The sequence below is a fragment of the Nicotiana tabacum genome, chromosome 15 (assembly GCF_000715075.1).
Source record: "Nicotiana tabacum cultivar K326 chromosome 15, ASM71507v2, whole genome shotgun sequence".
NCBI lineage: Eukaryota > Viridiplantae > Streptophyta > Magnoliopsida > Solanales > Solanaceae > Nicotiana > Nicotiana tabacum.
Window position 1 is genome coordinate 70,747,338 of NC_134094.1, and position 21,055 is coordinate 70,768,392.

The window sequence follows — 21,055 nt, forward strand, 5'->3', positions numbered from 1 at the left end:
AAAATTAGCCCCAATTTCTAAACAATTTCGAACCAAATAAATAGCCCAAAAACCCCAATACCCTAGCCCAATAACCCCAGCCCAAACCAATAACCCCTTAACCCAAAAACTAGGTTGGTACCCGTTAATTGACCCGCCCCACTCATTTATTTTTAATCCTGGCCGTTGATCTCTCAAGATCAACAACCTTGTTATTTCTCTCCCTTTTAATTACCCTCCCAGAAACCCTAACCCATAATCCCATAACCCGCTGCCCTCATATTCTCTTAACCTCCCTTCCCTCTCTGAAGAACCCTAAACCCGCCGCCCTTAAAATCTTCTCCTAATCCCACTGAATATGGGATTTGATTATCATTTCTTGCCATATTCGAACCCTTTTTGGTAGTGGCTGTTCTCCTATAGTGCTTGCCTAAACATGGGAAGAAGATCTATTCAAAATCGAACCAAAATTGGTTCAAACCCCTAATTTTGTGTATTATTCTGTCTATATTCGTCCTATGCTACTGTGAGTCCGATTATTTGTTTGTATTCTGTTAATTTTCACTTTCCCTAAAAACTAGGGTTTACATATCCCTTAAATTGATTTTTTGACTGATTTGCATGTTTATTTGCCTTATTTGTTGCTTAAATCACTTTGTCTCCCTTGTTTTATGTTCGCTTTTACTACTATATAAACCCCTCCCCCATTCCCTTCTAGAGAGGACTTCAATCACTAAAATCACTACTGAAAAAAATTAGGGCTTTACTTTGTGTTCATTCATTCTCTTATTTTTGGCTCTTGGCCGGCTGAAAGCCAAGGCCACCGGATTTCCTACTTTTCCGACTTTTCTTGGGTGAGAGCACTGCCCAGGGTTCTTTGAAACCCTTGGGAACATGACGCATCTGGGATTCTAGGTCATATTGCTGTTGTTTTCTTGTTTGTTGAGCAATAACTGTTCTCTTGTGGTTTCTGGGTTGTGTTGAAACCTGTATGGATACAAAACTGAAGGCCTGGCTGGGCTGGGTATACTTTGGGCCTGTCTTAGGCCCACTATAGTTATTTGTATCATTTTTTTTTGGTAATTTTATTCAGTATTGGCCTGTAATATTTCTGTAATAACAATTGGTGTATTAGCAGAAATTGGAGAAATGGGTCTATTCTAATGTTTGCATGAAAAGCATAGAAATCCTACCTATAGGATCTGAGTGTTTAACTTGTTCAACATGCTTTGCTTCTATGTGTTTTGTTAGATAACATGCATATAGGACATAAATAATCTCACCTGTTCTCATGTTCCACTCTCACGTTATTATCTTCCTACTATACTGCAACACAGTAATTATTCGTTCAAATTGCTTCATGTTGGATATCATGCCTATAGGATTACGTTAAGTAATAAATACCTGCTCTTTATAATATTCACATAAATGTCATGCCTATAGGACTGTAATCAAATTAGCTACTATTACTGCCATTCCCATTAAATTGCTCGCCTAGAAAGCATGCCTATAGGAATGAAAGGATAAATAACTAGTTTCAATTGCCAATTCCTAGAAATCCTGCCTATAGTATCCTACTGCTCGCCTAAAAGCGTGTTGATAAAAACAAACGCTGGCAATTTTGAACTAGCAATTGTCTCACTACTTTACTGCGCAAACAATTTAGAAAGCATGCCTATTGGATTTGTAATAATCACAATATGCAAAGCGACATTGTCTGTACGTTTAAAATCCAGAATCACCTAGAAGCCATGACTATAGGATTTAAGACTCTATTAATTTTGAAATTGTCACCTGCCTAATTTGTTTGTGTGCATTTGTTGTCTAAGTGTGGAGGCTAACTTGAGCCCTTAATTGCTTTTACATGAAGTCCAACTTGTTTTGTATGTCGCCTAGTTTTATCATTTCTGAGCAGCCTATGCTAAGTCTAGAAACCATCCAAAATAGAGGTCAAAACGCCTCATGGGCCATATGCATGGGACGGGTATTGCACGCATAGGGCACGATTTAGAATCAACTAGTGTGCTTTAGGTAAAAGCTTAAAGATAGTAATCGGGTAGCAGGAGATGATAGTCTGTGCCCGCTGAATAATACGAATAACACCTCACCTCGAGAGAGTTACGAAGTATTATTTATGTTGCATGGGGTGATCCTTTAAGCTAAAAAACTTAGGACCCCCCATCTTGTCTTAAAGTCAATTATTTGTGTTTATTTGTAGACTATTGATAATAATTGCCCAAACTTCTTATCTCTCCCTCTTGTTTTTGACTAATTCATATAATTCGAGTTCGGCCGGGACCCACAGTTGTGGACCTCGAAGAATGCCTAACACCTTCTCCTCGAGGTAATTTGAGCCCTTACCCGATCTTTGGTGATACAAACTGGTTAAACCAAAGTTATTTGCAAACAGGTGCCCTAACGCACCTCAAACCCGTTAGGTGGCGACTCTATCTTTTAACACCTTCATTTAAAAGAGTTGTCACGTGTCGAAACCCGATTTTGCGAGAAAGAGGGGCGCAACAATTAGACTACGAAATTTATTATGGAATTGAGTACAAATTATATATTTGAGTTTGTAAGTTCATGAGTAACTTTTATCTACGAATATTTTCGGAATCCAGGCACGTGGGCCCGGGGGTAACTTTGGGAACATTTCAAATTGAGTTGGGAAATCACTCTAATAGTTAAATTATAAACTTTTGGGCATATAGTGATTAGTTTGTACGATCTTTGGCTAGTTTCGGATTGTTCAGCATCGATTTGAGGCAATTAGTGAAGTTGGAGAGCCGAGAAGTGAGCTTAGAAGTGAGGTAATTCTCTTTCCTAATCTTGTAAGAGGGAATTATCCTCGTAGGTGCTTAAATTATTAATTGCTACTAGTTTCGGGTGCCACGTACCTACGAGGTGATGAGAGTCCGTACGTAGCTAAAATCATGCTTATATACGGGTAGACTTAGGACTTTACCATGGAATATTTGTATTACTTGAACTCAACTTGTTAGTTTACTTACCTAAATTTATATTTGAAACTTGATTAGAGATTATGTTGAGCCGAGCTCCATTACCTTGAGTCTTTGGCGGAATACTTGATTGCTAGTGAAAAATATGCTTTCTTTATGTGCCCATTTCTGTGTTGTAACTATATGACTCATAGTTCGGAGAGTTTCTCTATTCCTGTGGATTGCACCGTACACCTCGGCAGGTGCTAGGAAACAACATTATGGATCGGGACGAACGACCTTGGCAGTATATTTGAGATGCATCTATGGTTCGCGCCGGTCTACCCTTGGCAAGTACATGATTATTTTGGATCGGTAAGACCTCGGCATAATTCGTGTGTGATATCGCTAGGAGTCAGAATATACATGATAATTCCTTCTTGATTTGAGATTTGATGTTTACTTGATGATACTTAATTATTGAGATAGTACTTGATATTTGGAGATTTTATACTATCATTATGTTGCGGGATCATGTTACCTACCGTCTTTCTTATTTCATTATTTTTGTTATGCTTCTTGCCTATTTATAATTCTTATACTTTATTTATTAACCACTAATAAGTGTCGATGTCAACCCATCGTTAATCACTAATACGTACTCATGCTCCAGTTCTGCACTAGTTGTGCATGTACTGAGGCAGGAACATTTGATGTCTGTTCGGGCGTGCATCCATATTATCCAGAGACTTAGTGGGAAGATGCTCCCCATACTTAAATATGCAGCACTCGAAGTCTCCTTCCTATTGCATTTTATATTTCTGTCACTTGTGACACCGGATTTTGGGAGTTTCTAGTAGATGTTATAGTTTTGCTTAAAGTTGTCATTATTTCCTTTTTATGTTTGTTAATATTTTATATTTCTATAATTATCTATGCGTTAATTCCCTTATTAGATAAAAGTCATGATTTCAAAAGTAATAAAATAAACAACTAAATGGATAGATCACCATTGACTTGTCTAACGGCAATGTTGGGAGCCATCACAACCTATAGTGAGAATTGGGTCGTGACACTTTTCTTTTATAATAACTCAAAAATAATTTTCAATTTAAAATTTATATAATTCTTTTAGAATTCTATAGCCATTAATACGATGTACACGTGCAACGCGCATATATGTTCTTTTTCACTCCTTGTGTTAGGCTAAATCTGCAGTTCAAGTGATTTACATTAATTGCTTGGGAAGAGCCGATTATACTCCTCCAACAATTAACATTAAACGTTGTTGGGATATATACTATTAACTATGAGTTTAGTTTGGATATAGTATTTATTATAAAAATAATTATTGATTCAATTTTAATAAAGTTTTAAATAGATCATATATTCGTTTGTGTCCTTTACTTATATAGTAGATGATTTATGTATAGAGTTCAACTTGTACACAGAAGATTAAATCATCGATTTTTATAAGTATAAAGATTATGTTCACAATCAAAGATGAAATTGGACAAAACATCGAAATGATTGTAACACAAGATTAAATATAATTTATCTTGATTATGGGAATGGTACAATTCTAACTTTGTGTGCTAGTACATTTTGTATGTGTTGAATGGACCAAGTAGAGATAAGTATTTTATACTGACATAATAAAATAAGTCTCTAGTCTATTTAATGTACTTATACTCTTAATCTTGATATAATTATTATTAGTTGTGTATATTATTTATTGTTTTGATATATTAAAAGGCGAGATTCTTTTATGGGTCAATATGCCTAGTAAATTGGACAATGATGATATATATTGGAGAAGTAATAGTTAGTTGACGGAATCCATGTCTCGGTGTAGAGATTGATGATGCACCTTTATGAAAGCTTATAAGTTCTCATGGGTAAACATTGTAGGTGAACGCCTCCGCAGTATATTTGAGATGCATCTATGGTTTGCGCCGGTTGACCCTCGGCAGTGTATACGATTATTCGGGATCAGTTTGTACGACCTCGGCGTAACTCGTCCGTAAATCGCTAGGAGTCAGAATATATATATGATTTTTTTTTCATGACTTGAGATTTGATGATTTCTTGATGGTTCTTATTTGTTGACACGGTATGTGATATTTGGGGAATTTAAACTAATATTATGTTAAAGGATCAAATTATTTAATGTTTCTTATTCCATTATTACTATTGTATTTCACGCCTATTTATAATTCTTGTACATTATTTATTGACCACTAGTAAGTATCGATGTCGATGTCTCGTCACTACTTCTTCGAGGTTAGACTAGATATTTACTGGACACGCGTTGATTTACGTACTCATGCTACACTTCTGCATAAATTGTGCAGGTACTGAGGTAGGTACATCTGGTATCTGTTCGGGCTTGCATCAGCATTATCTGGAGACCTAGTGGCGAGTTGCTTCCCATGCTCCAATATGCAACACCCGCAGTCTCCTCCTTGTTGTATTTGCTATCTATTTTATTTTAGACAGTAGATGTAGGGATTTTGTATTTTCTTTTACTTTACTGGATGTTGGTTTTCTTCAATCCCAGGCAGTACTTTTTTACTCATCGGCGTGGAATATTCTACTAGTTAGCTCGTGTACGTGTGACACCGGGTTTTGGGACTCACTAGTAGATGTTTATGATTTTGCCTAACATTATTACCGTTTCATTTATATGTCTTATTTATGCGCTATATCACTATTATCTTTTATACTTAGTTTCTTTATTAAATAAAAATTAATGATTTCAAAAGCAATAAAATGAGTAATTAATTTGATAGTTTACCGTTGGCTTGTCTAATGGCGATGTTGGGTGCCATCATAGCCAATAGTGGGTTTGGGGTCATGATAGCTTGGTATCAGAGCACTAGGTTCACATAGGTCTCACTAGTCATGAGCACACCTAATAGAGTCTTGCGGATTGGTGCAGAGTCGTCTGTACTTATCTTCGAGAGGCTATAGGGTGTTAGCAAACTTCTCTTTCTTCATCTCCTATCATGCAGTCGATGTTATGCTAAGTATCTTCTCTTATTCTCTCACAAATGGTGAGAACATGCTCTACAGATGTACCCGGCGGCAGAGGAGCTGCTCCTCTAGTTGTTAGAGTTTGAGGCAGAGGCAGAGGGAGGGCCACAGCTCCTGCTAGAGGACTTGGGCGTCCTAGAGTTGATCATGTTGTACCACCAGTGGATCTAGTAGAGGATCCTATTTTTGAGGTGCAGAATGAGGCGCCTATAGCTGAGCCGGCCCTGACGAATTTAATGACTGCACCGAGATTCAGGAGGACATGGTTCGTTTGTTGCGGTTCATGGTTTCTATGACTCAGGCCTGGCTATTTCCGGCAGATCCGACCACATCTCAGGCAAGAGGGGGAGCACAGACCCATACCGATCAAGCTCCAGTGCACGCTGCTACCGTTTATCAGAACCCTAGTGCACTACCTGCGGGCAGGTGTCAACCAGTTGCAGCAGCTATACCAGAGCCCAGACCAGCCATGACCGTTGAGCGGTAGAAGCAGCTGGATAGATGGACTATGCTACATCCTTCATCTTTGGCGGTGAGTGGCATGAGGACCCACACGATTTCATTGATCGTTGCAGGTACATGCTGCAAAACATGGGAGTATTGGAGTCCAATGGGGTGGATTTCACCACATTTCAGTTGGAGGGCAAGTCTCGTAGATAGTGGTAGTCTTATCTTTGTAGAAGGACAGCGGGTTTGCCTCCCTTGACTTGGGACCAGTTCACACGTCTCATTTTGGATAGATATATTCCACCCTCTCAGAGGGAAGAGTGACGGGGTCAGTTCGAGTGGCTCCACAAGGGTCAGATATCAGTGATAGATTATGAGGCGAGATTCTCTGAGTTGTCTCACCACGCACTTATGATACTCACCATAGATGCAGAGAGAGAGTGGATGTTCATTGTAGGCTTGCATTATGGTATCTAGGTTACTATGGCCCAAGAGGTTGAGATGGGGACTTCTTACAAGCAGGTTTTGGAGATAGCTTGGAGGATGGAGGGTATCCGCCACTACGGACTAGATCATACACCGAGGGATAAGCAGCCTCGATATTTTGGTGCATTTAATGGTGCCCCATATGGTAGCAACGGTCAGTTCATAAGGGGTCAGTCTAGCAGAACCATGTATTCAGTACCACCACCTGCTCCGGGTGCTCCAGCACGGCCCTACTGCAGTGCCAATCCAGAGAGTACCTACCATCCACCAGCTATCCAGGGTTCCTCCAATGGGTATTCTGGTCACCCAGGTCAGACTCAGGGACATCAGTCTTCTGCACCGAGAGATTGCTACCAGTGCGGGGAGCTTGGTCATATGATGAGGTTTTGCCCCAGGCATCGTGGCAAGGCAGTACAGCAGGGTCATCAGCCCATGAGCACCTCACCAGTTGCAGCACCGCCCGTATGGTCGGCTAGAGGTGGAGGGCAGGTGAATAGTGGTCTCCCTAGAGGTAGAGGCCAGTCAGGTGGCACTACGGCTAGGTTCTATGCCTTTCCAGCCACACTAGAAGCAGTAGCCTCATACGCTATGATCATAGGTATTATTTCTATTTTCAGTAGGGATGCTTTGATACTATTCAATATAGGGTCTACATATTCATATGTGTCTTCTCTATTTGCTCCTTATTTGGATGTCTCTCGTGAGTCCTTGGGTGTTCCTTTATATGTGTCCATGCCAGTGGGTGATTCTGTTATTGTGGATTCAGTTTACCGGTCATGTGTAGTGACTTTCTGTGGTTATGAGACAAGAGCAGATCTTCTGTTGCTTGATATAAGCGACTTTGAGGTCATCCTGAGTATGGACTGGTTGTCTCCGTACCATACCATTCTTGATTTCCATGCCAAGACTGTTACCTTGGCGATGCCAGAGTTGCCTAGATTGGCGTGGAGGGGTTCATCTATCAGTACGTTTAGTCATGGTATCTCCTTCTTGAAGGCTCGACACATGATCGAGAAGGGTTATTTGGCCTGTTTGGTCTATGTTTGGGATACAGTTATGGAGAATCCTACGATTGATTCAGTGCCCATGGTGTGCGAATTCTTCGATGTATTTCCTTCTGATCTACCTGGCATGCCATGAGATCGGGATATAGATTTCAGTATTGATTTAGTGTCAGGCACCCAGCCTATCTCTATTCCATCGTACCGTATGGGTCCAAAGAAGTTTAAGGAACAACTTGAGGAGTTGCTCGCGAAGGGGTTCATCAGGACGAGTATGTCACCTTGGGGTGCACCGGTATTTTTTGTGAAGAAGAAGGATGGGAGTATGTGGATGTGCATTGATTACCACCAGCTGAACAAAGACACTATCCAGAATAAGTACCCGGTGTTGTGTATTGATGACTTGTTTGATCAGTTACATGGTGCTAGGGTATTCTCTAAGATCAACTTGAGGTCCGAGTATCATCAGCTGAGGATTCGTGCTTCAGATGTTCCAAAGAAGACTTTCTGGACTAGATATGGGCACTATGAGTTTCTAGTGATTTCCTTTGACTTGACTAACACCCCAGTGGCGTCTATGGATTTGATGAACTGGGTGTTCGGGCCATATCTTGACTCTTTTATCATTGTCTTTATTGATGACATATTGATCTACTTGCGTAGTATGGAGGAGCAAGAGCAGCATTTGAGGATTGTGCTTCAGACCTTGTGGGAACAAAAGCTATATGTTAAGTTCTCCAAGTGCAAGTTCTGATTTGATTATGTGGCGTTCTTGGGGCATGTTGTATCAGGTGAGGGTATTAAGGTTAATCCCAAGAAAATCGAGGCAGTTCAGAGTTGGCCTCGTCTTATCACGTCTTTGACTAGATTGACCTAGAAGAGTGCTTCGTTTAGATGGTCCAATGATTGCGAGGCAGGCTTCGATAAGCTCAAGACCGCATTGACTACAACACCAGTATTAGTATTGCCCTCTGGTTTAGGGATGTATACGGTGTGTTGCGACGCTTCACGCGTTGGCTTGGGTTGTGTATTGATGCAGGAGAGGCGAATTATTGCACATGCTTCATGTTAGCTGAAGCCCCACGAGAAGAATTATCCTATGAATGATTTGGAGTTGGCCGCCATAGTTCATGCCCTCAAGATCTGGATGCACTATCTTTAGAGGCCCTTAGTTCACTTCACATTTCTGGAAAGCAGTACAGAGTGAGTTGGGTACCCGGGTAGAGCTCAGCACGGCCTTTCATCTGCAGACCGACGGGCAATCGAAGCGAATAGTTTAGATTATAGAGGATATGCTCAGAGCGTGTGTGATTGACTTCAGAGGTCAGTGGGATAGATTCTTATATTTTGCCGAGTTTGGTTATAACAACAGTTATCAGTCCAGCATCGAGATTGCTCCATTTGAGGCTTTGTATGGTCAGCGATGTTATTCCCCCATCTGTTGGTTTGAGCCCGACGAGGCTAGGTTATATGGCACTGATTTGGTAAAGGATGCCTTGGATAAGGTAAAATTGATACAGCAGCGACTTCGCATAGCTTAGTCCAGGCAGAAGTGTTATGCGGATCAAAAAGTGCGTGATTTATCATTTATGGTGGGCGAGAAGGTTCTCTTGAATGTCTCGCCGATGAAGGGTGTCATGAGATTCGGAAAGAAGGGCAAGCTGAGTCCGAGCTTCATTGGTTCATTTGAGGTGTTGGAGCGAGTTGGAGAGGTTGCTTACAAGCTTGATTTTCCCAGTCTATCGGGAGTTCATCCCGTTTTTCACGTGTCTATGCTCCGGAGGTACCATGCCGATAAGTCACATGTGTTAGATTACAGTACAGTTCAGCTAGATGAGAGCTTGGTTTATCAGGAGGAGCTAGTTTCTAATGTTTGTTGATGGCCAATTTTGACCCTCCCTTTTAAAATTAATTTACTTATACTTAATAATTTACAATAAATATTTTGAAAGTATTTTCTATTAATAAATACCTATTTCTACCAAATTAATTAAGTATTAGCTTTGAAATTAGTCACTTAGTATTAGTACTATGTAATTACAAATATACTTTCTATTTTAAGATTATTAAAATAACTTTTATATACATCACACATGCCTTATATTTAATTTGACAAATTACCCTTTAATTTCTAGTTGATTAGACTACTATGTTAATAATTGGAAACTAATACTATAATTCTAGAAATGAAGTATTTATAAATAATTAATTAAAATAGATATTAATGTATATAAGAATTACAATTTTACTGCATTTTATTGGAAATTATTAAGCTTATTTAATTTAATTATAAAAGGGAACAAAAGAGGCTAAATGCTATAATTGCAATTCTCTATTAAACACAAATTGGTCATTCTTTAAATCAAAACTAGCTCAATACCCAAGCCCAATCCGAAAATACCCAGTCCAAACAATCCCTCTCTTTCCACTATGGCAATCCATGCCATCACATTTGAGCCAGTCGCAGCAGGCCAAGTAGACCATCCTATTCCTTCACAAAAGAAACACAATCCATCATGGCCATTGATTCATATCATCAACGGACCAGGATTAATCCAATTTTTTCCATTTATTTTGAAATACCGTCTTGTTCTATCTCCGCCGTTGGATCACAAGAATCTAACGGCCATCAAATTTTCTCCATGAATTATTTTTAAACACCGAATTCCCAAAATAATCGGAGTCATTGATCAAATGATCCAACAGCTCCCGTCCCAATCTGTCATTCTTAACACCAGAGACATCCCAATTCACCCCAAACCCTAAATCATTTCGTCTAAGACCCAGTGGCCCATCTTTCCCATTAGTCATGGAACCTTTCACAAATCAGTGCAAGGTCACGAAATCCCTCATCAAATGGTCCTTCCTCGCTTCCTCATCCGAGAATCCTGCTGATCTTTCCCTTTTGCTCTTCAAATCTGAAACACCAGACATGGCCAGTAAAATCGAAGCACTCATTTTATCTTCGTTCTTTCAAATCCAAACTTGCAAAATTATATGCTTTGTCCCTAGGCTGTAAGGCCTGTGATTTACTTTCCGTTTTCACTGATTAGATTAAAAATCCTCTCAAATCTAAAACCCTAGCTTGAAGATGTAACTTCAAATCGCTTAAATCCTCTCTCGCTCCGTCAAATCAGAGCATGCATGGAGTTTTTCAGAGGATTCATTATGAGGATTCTTTACCCAGAGGTCAAAGGCAGTGACCTCTGGGTTTTAAGTCTTGGCCGATGGTCTTCTGCCTTCAACGATCAATCTCTCTCTTCTCATGTAAAAAATCCTCGCTTTTTCCCCCTCTACTCTTCTCTGATTTCACTCACTTTGCTCACATCATCAACTCATCTTCATCTTCCACTATCAAATTTGAATTTTATTGAAACCTAGAGGCATTGAATGCCACTATAAAAGGAGCTTTCAATGCTCTCACCTAACAGACCAGACCTAAAACGAACACAAAAAACAACAGTAAGATTTCATAAAATGTTTAGGTTTTCTTACTGATTTCTGGTTTCTCTTTTCGTTTCTGAGTGATTTCACTGCTCAAGCTTTAAGATTTGGTCCTACGCAATGAGAAAGTATCTCTATTTGGTTTGCTGCCCTAGAGAAGGTTAGTACACCTCCACCTCTTCTCTTTTGATTGTCTTATTCGAATATCATGAACATGATGTTATCTTTTGTTAATTGTATTCGTTTATGATATTTGTCATTAGTGTACAGATATTTTTTTCCAGTTGATGATAATGTGTTGTTAATTTGTGGTCATTTTTCATACTTTTGAGTATCTCTAATTGGTATTGATTAAGTCATTATGTTATCTTATTGACTTTCATTCTGAATTCAAATAGTCTACATGATTAAGTTTTCTTAAAATGCCTTAATGACTTCTCATGTTTGCCTAGACTTTAGATTTTCTTTGATGATTCTGCTATGATCCCTATCACTACTACACTATTTCCTACATTCTGTTGTTCTGTAGTCGAGATTGTTGTTTGATTATTCTAAGGTACAATTTGATAAGGTTTCCGGATAATGTTGATGTGCACCCGAACGGATACCAGATTTACCTGCCTCAGTACCTGCACAGTTTGTGCAGAAATATAGTATGAGTACGTAAATCAATGTGTACCCAATAAGTATCTAGTCTAACCTCGAAAAGGTAGCGACGATGGATCGACATCCCAAAATCCCAAGTGCCGTGATAGTGCCTATCATGATACTAGGAAAGCCGACAACTCACACATACCAACATCTTGAAATTTAAAATATAAGGAAATAAGCTTAACTATGTAAAAGTCTCATAAAAACTGAATGAAAACGTCACAGCTCAATACAAAATTTCTCAAAACCCGGGTGTCACTGAGTATATGAAAATCTATACAAATATATAGTCTGATACACTGTCTACTAAAGTAGAACTGAATAAGTAAAATTGAGTGATAGGGGAGGAGAATCAAGGTTTGCGGACGCCAAGGCAGCTACCTCGATAATCGCCGAAAGGCTGAAAATTTTGAGATCAACAACCACCGTGCCCGGAAATACCTGGATTTGCACACGAAGTGCAAGGTGTAGTATGAGTACAGCCAACTCAATAAGTAACAAGTCTAACCTTTGGACTGAAAGCAGTGACGAGTCCAAAAAATACGGTCCAAATACATAATTAAACAGTACGAAAATTTACAAAACTTATGACAGTAATATCTCAGAGAAACTCATAATTGCAGGTACCAGTACAGGAATGTAGACATGCTTCCAGGTTTAACAATTAAACTCAGAACATATAATATGTCAAGTCTGAATGATATGAGGAATACGACATCTCTATATTTACTTGCTAATATGCATATCGTATGTGATACAACACAATGAAAGCCTCGCGTACTCACACTCTCGGAGTACTCAAACACTATAATAAGCCAATCCTGGTATTAAACAATAAAGCCTACCTAGTTAATTGTGTAGCTATCAAATTTTCGTTTTAAAGCTAAACAAGAGTGTGGAGAGTTAACTAGAGTTTATCTTTTCAAAGAAACCGCAAAAGTCAAAGAGAGACTTGTTCTGTCTTAAATTTTTAAAAAGTTGGTTAACAAAAAGAAATGCCAAGTCACTTGTCGAAATTCCTACTGAATATAATTCCTGTGCAAAGTAATCTTTCGTTGAATTATTACAGACTTATCACTTTGCAGGATAAAAACAATTCAAAGTTTCAATTCTGATACACACAAATTCAAAAAACAAATAAGGAAATGGGAAAGGAACCTTAGAAGCAAGACAAGTTCTCCACGTGATAACCAACAATTAAAAGTTAAAATAAAATAAAATAACAAAGGAAGAAGAAGAATAATAATAGTAAATGCTTCACCAACTTGGTGAATTGTCACTTAATTGGCAAATTGGATAAAACATAAAATTCTTAAAAGAACAAGAAGTATTTCCATCTAAGGAAATAAAAAAATTTACCAACAACTTTATAAGGTGTCCTCTCATTATTTATAGTTCATAGCTTGTACTCAGTGTTTCCTCAATTGATTATTTCTTTCCAAAATGGCAACCATTCCCACCTCCTTGGTTTCATTATATAAAACCTTGAGTCATTTTTATCCTCTGTTTAAATAATGATCGTTTCACTATAATATTAAATTCATTAAAACACAAAGATAAATTATGGTCGAAATTACACCTATCTAAGTTGAAATACTACGGTTGGGTAGAATAGCACCAACCCCTCCCTCCCCACCCCCCACCACCCCAAACCACCCACCACACACACACACCCAAACTCAAACCATAATATATAATGGTTGGTGATGTTATTTATTGATTATTTGATGAGTTTAACATACATTTAGATATCAAAAAAGTTCTTAACGAAATGATTTTACGCAAATGGACTTGCAATAGTTATTTTAGCAACCAAATATAGGGTTTCATTGCATTATCAAATATTTACAAGCAAGACGCAAGTGGAGAATTCCAGTACATTTAATAATTGCTATCTCAATACGTTCTCTTCTTATAAATCAAACATTAGAATTTGCCGTCTATCTAGTATAAGTAATTCTTTTAACTGTGGTACCATGTCAAATTTATCTTCATAACAAACACATATCATTGTTCCTTGCTTTGTTTGATTAATTAGTTGCTGTGTTACTCTTTTTATATAGAATTACAATAGTTAGTAAGAAAAATTCATTTAGTTCAATTCTATCATGGTGAAAAGTTCAAATCTTACCTAAAAATATTTCATTTTTAATTTTCCTCTTATTTTAGAAAAGTGAACAATAAAATAATGACAATCGTGAAATATAAAGAGGTAAATTAGTAAAAACACTTCCGTTTTCCTTCTTTAAGAAAAGGTTCTTATATATTCATCGAAAAAAAGGGTACATATTCTAATCCTTATGCCTTACACGTTAATGTAGCCTTGTGCCGTGGTCTAGCGAACACTATAACTCACCCTCTATTAAAGAGTGAACGGCTACGATCCCGTAAATCGTCATGCATTATTGAATAAAGCCTAAAACTCCCCAAATAAAGCCTACCAAATTTACCGAATTCCGACACTAAATCGTCACTCAAATTCTCAAATTTAACTCTCCAATCCCTAGCCTAAAACTCCCAAAATTCCACGTCAAAACACTCAAACTAGGTGGAAAATTCAATGGGGAAACAACATTGTTGAATAAAAATAATCACAAGTGACTTACCTCAAGAAACCCCTCGAAATCCCTCTCAAACATCGCCTTAGCCCGAACTTGAAATGTCCAAAATGATAAAAATCATGAAACCCTTAAGTTTTAAACTCTGCCCAGGCATTTCCGTACCTGCGGAGCCTAGGCTGGCACCTACGCATCCGCTTTTGCGGAGAAATCTGTGTTTCTACGAAATTCACTTAACATGCGACCTCTCATTGTTTAATGCCAGGATTGGCTTATTATAGTGTTTGGACTAGATCTGCCCCTCCGGAGTCTGCACACCCACAGTGAGCGCAGTTGCTATTGATTCACGATATTTTATTCGGTCTGCATCTGCCTTGTACAGTGCTGAGTGATTGAGTGTGATGAGTGATGATGAGTGAGAATTCAGATAGTCAGGTTGAGTTCTCCGAGAGTGTGAGTACGCGAGGCTTTCATTGTGTTGCATCACATACGATATGCATATTAGCAAGTAAATATAGAGATGTCATATTCCTCATATCATTCAGACTTGACATATTATATGTTCTGAGTTTATTTGTTAAACTGGAAGCATGTCTACATTCCTGTACTGGTACATGCAATTATGAGTTTCTCTGAGATATTACTGTCATAAGTTCTGTAAATTTTCGTACTGTTTAATTATGTATTTGGACCGTATTTTTCGGACTCGTCACTGCTTTCAGTCCAAAGGTTAGACTTGTTACTTATTGAGTTGGTTGTACTCATGCTATACCTTGCACTTCGTGTGCAAATCCAGGTATTTTCGGGCACGGTGGTTGTTGATCTCAGATTTTTCAGCCTTTCGGCGATTATCGAGGTAGCTGCCTTGGCGTCCGCAGACCTTGACTCTCCTCCCCTATCACTCAATTTTACTTATTCAGTTCTACTTTAGTAGACAGTGTATCAGACTATATATTTGTATACATGTTCATGTACTCAGTGACACTCAGGTTTTGGGAAATTTTGTATTGAGTTGTGACGTTTTCATTCAGTTTTTATGAGACTTCTACATAGTTAAGCTTATTTCCTTATATTTTAAATTTCAAGATGTTGGTATGTGTGAGTTGTCGGCTTTCCTAGTATCATGATAGGCACTATCACGGCACTTGGGATTTTGGGTAGCGGCAGCCATCCTCGTGTTGTAGTTGTTTGACCGTAGTTCGTAGAGTTTCTCTATTCTTGTGGATCAGATCGAATGCCTCGACAGTATATTTGAGATACATCTGTGGTTCGCGTCGGTTGACCCTCGGTAATGTACACGATTATTCTGGATCGGACCGTATGACCTCGGCATAACTCCTGTGTAATATCGCTAGGAGTCAGAATATATATATATATATATATATATATATATATATATATATATATATATATATATATATATATATATATATATATATATATATATATATGATATTTTCTTCATGATTTGAGATTTGATAATTAATTGATAGTTCTTATCTATTGAGACGACATGTGATAATTCGGGAATTTAAACTGATATTATGTTAAAGGATCACTTTATTTATTATTTCTTATTCCATTGTTACTACTGTATTTTATGCCTGTTTATAATTCTTGTACTTTATTTATTGACCACTAGTAAGTGTCGATGTCGATCTATCGTCGCTACTTTTTCGAGGTTAGACTAGATACTTATTGGGTACACATTGATTTACGTACTCATGCTACATTTCTGCACAAACTGTGCAGGTACTGAGGCAGGTAAATCTGGTATCCGTTCGGGCGCACATCAACATTATCCGGAGACCTAGTGGTGAGCTGCTTCCCATGCTCCGATTTGCAGCACCCGGAGTCTCCTCCTTGTTGTATTTACTATTTCTGTCTATTTTGTTTGAGATAGTAGATGTAGGAATTTTGTTAATTCTACTAGTTTGCTCGTGTACTTGTGACATCGGATTTTGAAAATCACTAGTAGATATTTATGGTTTTGCCTAACATTATTACCGTTTCATTTTTATGTCTTATTTATGCGCTATATCACTATGATATCTTATACTTAGTTTCTTTATTAAATAAAGATTTATGATTTCAAAAGCAATAAAATGAGTAATTAATTTGATAGTTCACCGTTGGCTTGCCTAACGCCGACGTTGGGCGCCATTATGGCCTATAGTGAATTTGGGGTCGTGACAGATTTTATCTATTATGGTACATGGATGCATGACCTTGTTATTTTTAATGTCTCTCCTGAACTGAACAAATATTAATCCACCTTATAAGAGAAAATATTCTTCAAAATTGAGTGAAACTTATCTATGCACTTGCGTCTAAGTCATAATTATTTGGATAAGATTTCAAGTTGGTCAAGGATGAACCTTAAGGATCATTGAAAGTAGAGGCATTACCAAAGTGTGGATCCTGTTTAGAAGAAAACATAACTAAGAGACATTTCTGCTCCAAAGGAAAGAGAGTTGGTGATAAGTTAGAACTAATCCATTTTGATTGTGCTGTCTAATGAACAAATACGAAAGAGATGATTTTGAGTATTTTTATGACATTCATAAATGGTTACTTAAAATATGAATATATTTATTTGATGCGACGTAAGTCTAAATGCTTTGAATAATTCAAGAATTTTAAGGCTTGATATGGAGAAGCACCATGGGAATATAGTTAATCACTATGATCTGATCGTAGGTGTCTAGCACTTCTCTACAAAGTTCGTTAGTTACTTAGCAGAATAAAGAGTTATATCTCAATTGTCTATACCGGATATTCCATAATAGAGTGGTGTAGTAGAGAGAAGAAATATGACTCTTACGGATATGTTTAGATTAATGATGAGTTATTTCGATTTATTTCCTTTTTCGTTATGGATATGCCTTAGGAAACTGCAATTACATTCTGATTTTAGTTCCTTCTAAGTTAGTATCTTGGACCCCATAGAAGTGGGGACTGAATGTAAGTCCGATCTACGGTAAGTTCGGGTATAGAATTATCCAATATATATACTGAAAGGGAAAATAGATAAGATGAAATCAATGACGAATGTATGCGTGTTTATTGGATATCCAAGGGAACGAAAGGAGGTTTATTTTATTTTCCTTAGGAAAAGATGGTAACTGTTAGCACAAATACCAGTTCTCTATAATAGGATTATTTAATAAACTATGTTCCTAGGAGTAAACTAGTTTTACAAGAACTAAGCAAAGAAATAATAAATGAATTATCTGTAAATTCAGATGCTCAAGAACATACAAATCTATAAGTCGGAATTGACATTCTATTGCATTTAAGTAGTGGGAGAAATATTAATAGACAAAAAGAAATCTGCATGGGAGTGATGTTGAGCAGAGAATACTACATGAAGAAGTCATTAGTACTTCAATACCGCAAGGTAATGAAGATAATATAAGTAGTACTTCGTCGTAGTGCGAGAATAGTAAGGAAAATCATAGTTTGGTATGTACTCTTGGGAGAGTTTCATAACAAGATCCTTGAAGAGCTTAATACCAAACAAGTTAATTACGACAAAGCACTACTAGAGAAAGATTGCATTTGAAAATAACTTGGCAAGTTCCTTTTAGCAAAAGCTTATTGGTGGAGACTTTTAACAACTGTGCAAAAGGATGGCTGTGAAAGTTATAGATGCATGGTTATAAGTCTAAGTGGGAGATTATTAGGGCATATACTATTAACCATATGTTTAAATATAGTATATTCTAATAATTGTCATGGTTAAAAGACTAGCACAAATTTGTTGGGATATATACTATTAACCATGGGTTTGGTTTGGATATAGTATTTATTATAGAATAATTATTTATTCAATTTTAATAAAGTTTTAAATAGATCATATATTAGTCTATGTCCTTTGCTTATAGATGATTTAGTATATAGAGTTTAGTTTATACACGGAAGATTAAATCATCGGTTCTTATAAGTATCAAGTTTGAGTTCACAATCTAATGATGGAACTGGACGAATCATAGGAATGACTGTAGCACAAGATTAAATATAATTTATCTTGATTATGGGAATGGTACTGGTACAATTCCAACTTCTTGTGCTAGTGCATTTTGTATGTATTGAACGAACTAAGTAGAGACAAGTATTTTATACTGACTTAATAAAATAAGTCTCTAGTCTATTAAATATACTAATACTCTTAATCTTAATATAATTATTATTAGTTGTGTATATTATTTATCGTTTAGATTTATTAAAAGGCGAGATTCTTATGTGGGTCAATATGCGAGGTAAATTGGACAATGATGATATATTGGAGAAGTAATAGTTAATTGATGGAATCCATGTCTCGGTCTAGAGATTGATGATACACCTTTATGAAAGCTTATAAGTTTTCATATGTAAACCCTGCAGGTGAAATCTGTCACATGAAATAAGTTAAGCGAAAGTCTAAAGAAAATAATCAATGAATTAAATTATCAGTAATTTAATTTATTTGATTAGTATCTGAATCTTAACATAGGGAGTTAAATAAGGTTTAATGGAAGAATTCGAAATTGAACTGAGGAGTTCAGTTACGAATTTTTAGTGAAATAATTCGTAATTTATTATGGTAGTATTAATCTGAATATTCAAAATTAAGTCCATAATAGGAAGCCTTGTTAATTAAATTATGTAGTCCCTGGTGTGCCTGAATAATTAGCAATTAAATAAAATCCTATTTCTTGGTGGAAAAGGAAGACCCAACAGGTTTAGAAAAATATTTTAAACCCTAAAACCTGTGGTTACATAAAGGGGTCTTATTCCATAAGGAGGCCATGGTTTTAACTATACGGTATTCTTAGGAGAAATTTGTCCATACGAATTTTGCTAATTTCGGACATTATTCGGGACATACAGCAGAAGACTGTGGAACTGAAGGATGATCTCGTGGACGGTTTCGCTCTTACTTGAAGGCTCTTTTCGCGATCGCGGTCACGCTTCAAAAGATAAGTATCGATTTTATATTTGATTAAAATCTATGTTATATACATACAAATGATCCTGCCTATTTGTTTTCGATGTTTATACCCGTATTCCATCAAACATAACCTGTTCAAATTCCAACAGCAATGAGAGAGAAAATTTCTACAAGGGTAAGAGAGTCAATACTCGAGTAAATAATTAAATAAACATTGGACTACCTACCATATACGGAGTTTTAAATTGATTATATGGTGAATTTGGGTATTCTACCAATCTCATGTTGCCATATCTTTGCTTGAGTGGCAGCTCATGTAACATCCTATGCTTCGAATGTGCATTTACTTACTTTACGAGTAAGCAATATTGGTTAGCAGACGTAATAAAGAAACAAGTCGTGTTGCAAGTTGCAACTTTCATTTCCATAATCATGCAAGTACAAAATTGAAAAAGAATAGAATACGTAAGAAGAAACCGGTATAAGTGATCGTAGCCGTTCACTCTTTAATAGAGGGTGAGTTGTAGTGTTCGCTAGACCACGGCACAAGGCTACATTAACGTGTAAGGCATAAGGATTAGAATATGTACCCTTTTTTTCGATGAATATATAAGAACCTTTTCTTAAAGAAGGAAAACGGAAGTGTTTTTACTAATTTACCTCTTTATATTTCACGATTGTCATTATTTTATTGTTCACTTTTCTAAAATAAGAGGAAAATTAAAAATGAAATATTTTTAGGTAAGATTTGAACTTTTCACCATGATAGAATTGAACTAAATGAATTTTTCTTACAAACTATTGTAATTCAATATAAAAAGAGTAACACAGCAACTAATTAATCAAACAAAGCAAGGAACAATGATATGTGTTTGTTATGAAGATAAATTTGACATGGTACAACAGTTAAAAGAATTACTTATACTAGATAGACGGCAAATTCTAATGTTTGATTTATAAGAAGAGAACGTATTGAGATAGCAATTATTAAATGTACTGGAATTCTCCACTTGCGTCTTGCTTGTAAATATTTGATAATGCAATGAAACCCTATATTTGGTTGCTAAAATAACTATTGCAAGTCCATTTGCGTAAAATCATTTCGTTAAGAACTTTTTTGATATCTAAATGTATGTTAAACTCATCAAATAATCAATAAATAACATCACCAACCATTATATATTATGGTTTGAGTTTGGGTGTGTGTGTGGTGGGTGGTTTGGGGGGGGGGGGAGGGAGGGGTTGGTGCTATTCTACCCAACCGTAGTATTTCAACTTAGATAGGTGTAATTTCGACCATAATTTATCTTTGTGTTTTAATGAATTTAATATTATAGTGAAACGATCATTATTTAAACAGAGGATAAAAATGACTCAAGGTTTTATATAATGAAACCAAGGAGGTGGGAATGGTTGCCATTTTGAAAAGAAATAATCAATTGAGGAAACACTGAGTACAAGCTATGAACTATAAATAATGAGAGGACACCTTATAAAGTTGTTGGTAAATTTTTTTATTTCCTTAGATGGAAATACTTCTTGTTCTTTTAAGAATTTTATGTTTTATCCAATTTGCCAATT